Source organism: Artibeus jamaicensis, unplaced genomic scaffold, assembly GCF_021234435.1.
Source record: "Artibeus jamaicensis isolate MK-2021 breed Jamaican fruit bat unplaced genomic scaffold, CSHL_Jam_final contig_585, whole genome shotgun sequence".
In the NCBI taxonomy this organism is placed as follows: domain Eukaryota; kingdom Metazoa; phylum Chordata; class Mammalia; order Chiroptera; family Phyllostomidae; genus Artibeus; species Artibeus jamaicensis.
In genome coordinates, this window is record NW_026521894.1 from 1,319,699 (window position 1) to 1,329,539 (window position 9,841).

General features: G+C 40.5%; 1 pseudogene; it reads left to right on the forward strand.

The window, feature by feature from the left end:
* Window positions 1-1,036: 1,036 nt before the first annotated feature.
* On the forward strand, window positions 1,037-8,726 carry LOC119043486 (spermidine synthase-like; annotated as a pseudogene).
* Window positions 8,727-9,841: the final 1,115 nt, after the last annotated feature.

The window sequence follows — 9,841 nt, forward strand, 5'->3', positions numbered from 1 at the left end:
GATCCTGACCACAGTGTACAAGCAGCTGTGTGGGGGTGGGTCACATGTAGTAGACTTTGTTCCATCAGGGTCTTGTGCCTGCTGAGATCTCCCTTTGGGTGTGCCACTTGTGGAACTAATTGAGTTGTGCTCTGATGTAGTCTGAAGCACACCATTGGGTGTGTTGGTTTTGGGGCCTCTTGTTGGGGATTCCAGTGGAGGTCAATGTCTGTGTCTTTTTCTGTGACTGGCCCTGGACTGCTTGTTTGAAGCTACAAAGTGATCCACAGGTTTTGGCTGTTTATGCTGGGCCTGGGTGCATGTCGAAAAGGCCTCATTGCATACCAAGGTCAGCTCTCCCTAGCACCAAGCCCTGGGGCAAGTCAGGAAGAGGCACAAATCACCTAAAGATTTTCCTTCACCTTCTGGCTGCCTGTTAGGCTCAATCACTGAAAGAGCATCAGGCAGTATTTGAGTTGCATGAGGTAGTTTCTCAGTGAGTCACCAGATAGGGGTGAAGGGTGTTCATTAGGTTGATACAGATTCAAATTCAGTGCTAGTGCTTGGTATCAGGATATGCAGTGGCCATCTGCCACTTGCCAGGGGCTTGCAATCCTTTGCAATAAAGCTAGGTCTCAGGAAGTTGTCATCTTGAGGTCAGCAAAGTTCAACAGGCTAAAATAGACCAATATTTGGCAGTATGGTTGGAAGGATCCTCACAGGAACTATGGTACCAGTGTGCAAGGGAAAAATGGCCCTGGCTTTAAAACCATACAACTCAGTCTCTGCCACCCCTGAGTCTGCCTGGACTTCTTGAGCACCTTCCTAGAAAGTCTTCACCATGGGCCCAGGCTGTCATCATCCAGCTGAATTATCCTCAGGGCTAGAGTTTGGCAGGGCAGGGCCACAGGGAGTCAAGAAGATGGGGCTAGTGGATCTCTTGAGGGGGCTGGAGCCAGTCACCCTAGAACCACACAACTCAAGTGTTTCCCTATGCATCTCCAATACCCCAAGTCTGCTCAAACCTTCTTAAGAGCACTCCAAGAAAGTCTGCACCATGGGTCCAGTCTGGCAACAGCCATCAGACTCCTCCACGTGGCACAAGTTAGCAGGTCTGGGCCACAGGCAGTGGGGAGGATGGGTATAGTGCATTCCCTTAGGCTGATGCTATATAGATGGGAGTGCCCAGGAATGTTGATGTCTGTGGGTGATGTGAATGAAAGACTCAGCAAGGGTCTCTGGCAGCTATCTTTTTCACCTTCTCTCCAAAACCACACAACTCTCTAAGCTGTCTTCCCTCTCCTGAAGCCCAGAGTGAGAGGCCACACACAAGATTTTATGTGCTGGCCCTTTAAGAGGGTTCCTGAGTTTCTAGCAGACTCCTGTCTCTCCTTGGAGGACAGAATTCCTGCTGATTTTTCACAGCAGGATGTTATGTGAGTTCTTCTGGGCCCTGATGCTTCAGTCTGAGGAGGCCAGAATGGGGCTGAGACCCCACGTTCCTTGGGGGAACCTTTGCAGCTGAGATATCCCTCTGGATTCTCAAGTGCCACACATGCATATGAGACCAGCTCTATTTGCATCTCTGCCCTTCCTAAAAATTTCAATGTGGCTGCTTCTATAAGTCCTTGGTTATAAAACTTCTGTTCAGCTAGTCTTCAGTTGGTTGTTTGGGTTGATTGTTCTATAATTTAGTGGTAATTCTGGTTTTGTCTTGGGAGGAGAGGAGTGTAGCTTCCACCTACTCCACCACCATCTTCTCTATTTCCTTTATTTCTTCTTCTATCAATTTTATGGTGTTACATGTGTTGAAAATGTGTTCTTTGTCAGACTTTGCAAATGTATCGACATAAAGTCATTCTATTATTCTCAAATGATTTAAAAATCTTCCTAGTATCAGCTGTGGTATACCTTTTTATATCCCCAAATTTAATTATTTGTATATTTTTCTCATTATATTTACAAAAAAAGTTGCTCAGTTTTTAGTTTTGTTGCAAGAATTAGCTTTTTATTCTGTTGATTATTTCTATTGTTTCTTTGTTTTGTCTTCTATTAGGATCTCTTCCTGTGTTTATTATTTCCTTACTTTTACTTTCTTCAGGTTTACCAGGCTATTCTTTTTCTATTCTGGACTTGATCATCTAGCTCATTGTCTGACCGTAAGTCTCATTGCTATTTTGGTAGCTGCATTTACAGTAATATATCTCCCTCCCAGTATAATTTGGTGGCATTCCACAATTGTTGTTCTGTGGTAATTCTGGTTTTGTACTTTTATTGTTATTTACTGTTAAATATATTACAATTTCATTATGATTTACATTTAAATTATGAATTTAAAAATTACTGAGATTTCCATAGTGACCCCATATGTGGTCTAGTGTTTATTTTCACGTGTATAGTCCTCAAAAGTAGTATAGTTTCCCCATTTACTTCCTTGGTTTTTACCTTACTTTTCTAGTATTCTTATTACATATGGATATTGACATTTTTATTTATTTGCTTCATATCTTTTAACTTGTTTTTCATATTCTTTCAACTCCATACTCCTTGATGATTTCAAAGAGAGTTCCTCATCCTAATTTCCCAGCTCACTAACTTGACATTGTATACATTTTACTCTTGCACCAGACTATTATTTATTTCAGTTCTTAAGTATTTGAGATCAATGATCTTCAAGATATTATTATGATGAACTGATTGGTATATGCATACTGCCAAAGGGAAAACACACACACACACATACACACACACACACACACACAAAGAATCTTTAACTACTTCTTTATGACTGCTTGTTTCTCCTTCACAATTAGACAGTGTCTCAATACTTTATCTCTTTCTCTCTCTGATGATATTTATTATGCTTAATTCTAATTCTTGTTCTATGTAGTCTATTCGTTTTTGATTTCTTATATAACAGTTGTGCTCTTCAGATGTCTCATTATTTTTTCCCTGTGAGGTCACATTTCTCTGCAATTATCTGTTATTATCAACAGTAATGTCTCCCTAGGAGAATAAGCTAACGACAAAGCCTTAAAGTATGCCCTTGGTACTGAGTTAAGAGAGATTCTTAGATGAGTTCTTCAGTGCTAAGACCCAGTTTTGATCTATCCTCAGCAATTTCCCACTCTTTCCCTCACACACAAAATGTGACACTGACCTCAAGTGACTTTTCTGTACCTCCATTCTAGCACACCTTTTCTCAAGAGCTACAGTCCTCTTGGGATCTATCATATATTTTGGACTATAAGAAGCACCCCCCACCCCAAATTTGAGAGGAATAATGGTTGTTATGCTGCTGTTCAGTTCCGTTTACATTTACATTGGTGAAATATTATGTTATTTATGTTATTAAATATTTTACCACATTTTTTTGCTTCAAAATTTTTTTCCTATTTTCTTCCTCTAAAACCTGGGTGCGTCTTATGATCCAAAAATACAGTAATCATCTAAACTAGAGGTTCTCAACCAAAGGTGGTATTTAAAAATGTGTGAGGGAAATTTGGAGGTTGCTATAAAGATGCTGGTTTACTACACTCATTTTGGGCAAGGGGCTGAGGATACTAAACATACTATAGTGTATGGAAAACCCCCACACAATGAAGTACTGTCCCAAACAAAATGACACTAGTGCCCCTATAGGTAGCCATGGGGGAGGATATACCGTTTAGGACAAGCTCATTCATTTGTAAATGTGAGCTTCTCCTCTTTACCCTCAGGGTTTTCTAGTGATACCACATGCTGCTACACTTCTCCTAGTTAACTATTTGGTAGATGATATGGTAGAAAATTAATCATTTCATGAAGAAATAAGTTATTTTCTCCATTTGAGAATGTTTTTAAACATTCATTTTGAAATAATTTTATAATTACAGAAATGTTTCAAAAATAGAGTTCTCATATATCCCTTGGCCAGCTTCATTTAATGACAACATTTTGTATAACCATTGTGCAATGTTCAGAACCAACAAATTAACCTTGGTAATTAAACTAAACTACAGACTTCATTTGAATTTCACCAGTTTTTTTCACCAATGCCCTTTTTTTTTGTTTCAGAACCCAACCCATCATATCTCCTTATTTCTTCTGATCACTATAATTGCTTAGTGATGCACTGTTTTTCATGATCATGGCAGTTTTGAAGATTATTAGTCAGTTATTTTGTAGAATGTGCTTCAATTTTGTTCTATCTAAAGTTTTCTGATAATTAGACTGAGGGCAGGCATTTTTGTGAAGAATACCATTGATGTGGTATGCTCTTTTCAATACAATATTCATGAAAAAAGGTATGTCTTATTACTGGTAATATTAACCTTGATCACTTGGGTATACTGGTGTCTGTAGATTTTCTCCACTGTAAAGCTAGTATTTTTCAGTTTTTAATTAATGAATGTACTGATGAAAAGATATTCTTTTTTTCCTTCAAATTTTCACCCCCTAGTTTTAGGATTCATCAGCAGACTTTGCCTACAGAAACTATCACTGACTGAAGTGTCCTAATGCAGAGAAATTATGCACTTTAACAATGTATCTATTTATATCATGAAAAAGAATATTCTGAAATGTTATATTTAAGTTGCTCCATTTTATTTACATTTTCCACAGGCAAAAAAAGGGGGCATACACTCATTTCACAATCATTTAACTAAAAGCATCTGGGTAGAAAGGAGTTTTAGTCATGCTAAAGTGTTACAGAACAAGAGGTCCAAGGGAGGGGGGCAATATTTGGCCCACCTGGGGATGCCAAAAACTGCCAGAGAACAGGGGCCCCTCCCAAGGACATAATACTAAAATCTACTGGGCTCTTCTGTCCTCTGCCAATTGGAAAGACATCTCTCAATGCCAGAGATTTGTGAAAAGGAAACAAAATGGTTATTTAATGCTATTCAGGCCTAACGCCTCCACTAAAATATCAAAGTCCTTTAGGGTATACACCTACACCCACACAGCACTCCCTTCTCCCACTGTCCCAACTCTGGGTACCGTAAATCAGGAAAAGAGCACACATCTGTTTTTCAGGCTGCTGGAATCGTCACCTGTGTCAGGCAGGATCTCGAGTTAATCCAAAGTACTGTGGTACCCTCTCATGGTCCACTGGCAAGAGTTCTTTGTACCCAGTTCCAGTCAAAGTCTCTCCTGCTTTCCAGGCCACTTGGCCAAAGGGGGCATCCCAAAGCCACGTGGGCCTCTTCTACCAAAGCTGCAGGGGTTCACACTCCACCAAAAGCATGTGGCTTTCTTCTTCACCTGGCTGTAGGGATCTCCATTCTGGCAAAGCTGTGTGGTTTTCTCTTTCGCCTGGGCAGTTATCCCCTCATGTCCTGGAGCCAGTCTTTTCAAACTCTCACACAGGCATGCCCACTCAGGGGCACAGCCCCTAGTTACATCTTGGGTGGAAGCCCCTCCCTTCTTCCTGGCTCAAAACTTGGCCACAGCTATTTAACATATCTATGAAACCAGTTAAACGTTATAGATATGTTAAATGACCATTCCAGAGGTTAGCTGCAAAACTGTTGCTATGCAAAACAGCTCTCAATGGCCCTGCTCTATTGATCTCTTCCCCCTGGGGGTGGGGGGTGAGGACATCTTACATGTCTCTCCAATATTCCTATACACTTTGAATTCTGGACACCATTCCAAATCTTTTTTGCCCCCCCTTGGCTGCACCCTGTAGCCAAGTGCAAGGCTGCTTACAAAATTTTAAAGTTCTTCCTCATTCTGTCTTGGAGTAAGTCTCAGCCAGCTTAACTTGTTACTCAGAGTTTGGTCAAAAACTGACTAGATGACCACATGTCCATATTTTCCTGTTCAGTTTGTACAAATCCATTAGGTTGTTCAGGAGTACAATCACACCACTATCTGAACAAACATGTTCATTTACCTAATCAAGAATCTCTAGACATGTACTCTTAATATCACTGAAGTGTCAAAGTCAGGTGCATTTGACAAGATGCTCATGATTTTCCTCTGTTTTGTTCTCATCTTCATGGGAAACATGTTGTTTCATGCTATCAGTGAATAAAAATATAACTTGTGTTTGTAACACATGTCACTGATTTCATGACAGCTTCTCACATTTTAGAATCTTGTCTGAGAATTTGGAAGGTGAACAAACATTCTTCCTCCCATCCCCCCAATATGCTCCAATGCCTCACAGAGATTATAAGTGTTGCTGAGGAACTAACTGGAAGGGCTTGATTTACAACCACCTTTTTCAAAGAGGATTTTGGGCATAGCAGTCATCTGAACTTCATATATTTTCCCATAGTATACCTAAAAATGGCACCAAGTCCATGACCCTCTGTTACTAGTGAATCTGGGACCACAGGTATGTGCCACATCATTGGCTTCTCTCCTCCAATAATATGGTTAGCTACAACAACAAGTACCCTGCATTATTACTTAGTGACATAAACCATATTTTCACTGCTGGAATCTATAATCTTTTGGGCTGTTGCATCTTTTCTCATTTTTCCAGGGGTAAGGACCCTCCCCTTATACTCAGATCCCATGGACATGAGACTTCCTATTATTCAGTGCAAGCTCCTTGGCAATGGGGCACATTCTGTTTGATTCCTGAGGCCACAAAAGCCATTTCCTAACTCAGTCCCCACTGAGTGTTCTCTGGACGTCCGCCCTTTGCTTTGCTTTATGTTAATGGTGTTCCCATGTTGCTTGGACTCTTTTAGATCCTGGTTAGCACTGCCCTTACCCCAAAGACTGATGATCTCCTGAGTTCTATGTAACCCAGGAGATCATCATATGTAAAATCATGTGATCATATGTAAATAATATCATATGAAATCATGTTTTCATATGTAAAATCATGGCTCCATATTTCTAGCTGACTGAGCTCTCATGTTTAGATCTTTCATTTTGGTCCATAAATGCAAGGGAAAGGAAACTACCCAATCAAAGATGCTGATGAAACCTCACACTAGCTGCAAAGAGAGCACACTAAGGGGGGCCATATATCTCATTCCTACCAAGTTTCAGAGCTTTTGATTTTAAGCATAATGGACAATAAATATATGAACCATAGGATATACCTGAACTTAGTTATACCATCCGTGTTGGAGTCATGCTGATTAGTGGCAAGTTCTCTGATTCAGAGGTCAAAGTGGCTGGAATCTTAGTCTCAGCTCTGTTTTGAAGCTCACTGGATAATCTGCACAACTCATTCAAACTCTCTTCTGTGCTCTTAGTTCTTTAAGTCAAGCATATCTATTATGCCTATCTCATTAAAATGCCAGGTTAATATTAAATATTAATATCTATGTGACAAAACAAATTAAAATTTATATATCTATATGTCACAGAGTAAACTATGACCTTGGGTAGTTGCTGGCATCAGTTTCCCAAAGAGCAGCCAAGCCAGACACACTGCAAATATTTAACTTTTATTAGTGGCTACCTAGGACAGGTTTGAACAATCCTTGACCCAGTCATATATGGTTAAAATAGCTTTTCCAACTGTCATCATGTAAAGACATAAAGAATCATTGTTAAGGTTAGTTTGGTAGAGTACAGTCAAGGATGTTGAAAGGATTATCAAAATCTTAAAGATTCTTGTGAAACATCTTGATTGTTGTGCATATATATATATAGAAGACTTGATAGACAAGTTTAACTTCATGTGTGAGACAGCACAAACTAAACTGTGGCAGGATCCACAGTTAATCATCTACTGCTTCCCATGGGCACTGGTCTATCTGTCCTGGGAACCTGCTATTTCTGGCACCATTTATAGCAGGTCAAGAACACAAATACAGGAGCTTGTCCCATTGTGCTGATGCTCTGTGAGGCCTGCAGACCTAGGTCTGCACACTGCACCACCTACCATGAAGACTGGCCCCACAGACCCACTGCCTCAGGCCCTCTACCATCTTCCAGTGCTGGTCTCACAAGACATGCAGCCAGTGGCCAGGCCAGGCCCTGCCCTGCAGGTGGAGCAGCTGCTACACTATCAACATTCATGGTATCAGGATATCCTAGTTTTCCACAGTAAGAGCTAAGGCAACAGCAATGTGCTGGTGTTGGACAGTGTCATCCAGTGCACAGAAAGGGATGAGTTCTCCTATGAGGAAATGATAGCCAACTTGCTGCTATGCAGCCACCACAACACACACAGCATGCTGATCATTGGGTGTATATGAGGGTGTCCTGCAGAAGATAGTGAAGCATTCCTCTGTGGAGTCTGTGATCCAGTATGAGATTGGTGAGGATGTGGTTCAAGTCTTTAAGAATTCTCTATTGGGCATAGTACTGGTTACTCTAGCTCAAAGCTGACCTTCTACATGGGTGATGGTTTTGAGTTTATGAAACAGAACCAGGACACCTTTCATGTTATCATTCCTGATTCCTCAGACCCCTTGAGCCCTGCTGAGATCCTCTTCAAGGAGTCTGTTACCAGCTCATGAAGACAGCCCTCAAGGAGGATGGGATCCTCTGTTGCCACGGTGAGTGATGGTGGCTGCACCTGGACCTCACAAGGACACACAGCACTTCTGTGGGGCACTGTTCCTCCTGCTGGTCTGTGCCTACTGCACCACCCCCAACTACCCCAGCAGCCACATCAGCTTCATGTTGTGCAGCAAAAATCCAAGCACCAACTTCAGAATCCAGTGCCACAGCTGACACAGAAGCAAATTGAATAGATGCAGCTGAGATACTACAACTGTAATGTGTACCTGGTAGTCTTCATCCTGCCTAAGTTTGACCCCAAAGCCCTGAATGATGTGGGCTGAGCCCAGGTCCCACTGTCAACACTGCCCAGGACCTTGGGCCAGAAAGCCCTGGACAAGACCCCCATGAGCACACACACCAACCAGGTGTTACAGGTCCAAGAATGCTGCCCAGCCTGGCCTGCTTTATTTCAATGTCTCTGGTTATATTTTGTTTGCTTATTTGTTTTGTTGATTTGGTTACACTAATAGGTAAGATCATATGGTATTTTTCTTTCACTGCCTGGCTTACTTCACTTACCATAATGCTCTCCAGTTTCATCCATGCTGTCATGAAAGGTAGGAACTTCTTTCTTTCTGCTGCATAGTATTCTATTGTGTAAATTTACCATGGTTTTTTGATCCACTCATTTACTGATGGACATTTAGGTTGCTTTCAGCATTTGGCTATTGTAAGTTGTGCTATTATGAACATTGAGGTGCATAGGTTCTTTTGGATTGGTGTTTCAGGATTCTTACAATATAATTCCAGCAGTGGAATTGTTGCATCAAAAGGCAATTCCATTTTTAATTTTTTGAGGAAGTAAGTAGTATTAGAAGTCCTAGCCACAGTCATCAGACAAGAAGAAGAAATACAAGGTATCCAAATTGGAAAGGAGGAAGTAAAACTTATTGTTTACAGATGACATGGGAGTGTATATAGAAAATCCTATAGACTCCACCAAAGAAACTACTGAACCTAATACATGAATTTGGCAAAGAAGTGGGATGCAAAGTCAATATTCAGAAATCAATATTTTGTACACCACCAACAAAATATCAGAAACAAAAATCAGAAAAAAATTTCCATTTGCTGTAGCAACAAGAAAAATAAACTTCCTGGGAATAAACCTAACCAATAAGGTAAAATGCCTGTACTCAGAAAACTACAGGACACTGAAGAAAGAAATTAAAGAAGATATAAATAAATGGAAGCATATACTGTGTTAATGGATTGGAAGAATTAACATCTTAAATGTTCATACTACCCAAAGCAATCTATACAGTCAAGACAATTTCTTTTCTCATATTTTCTTATTTCTAGTTATGACTATTATTTTTCTGCTTAAAGAAGACCCTGCAACATTTCTTTAAAAGCTGGTTTAATGGTAATGAACTCTTATATTTTTTGCTTTTGT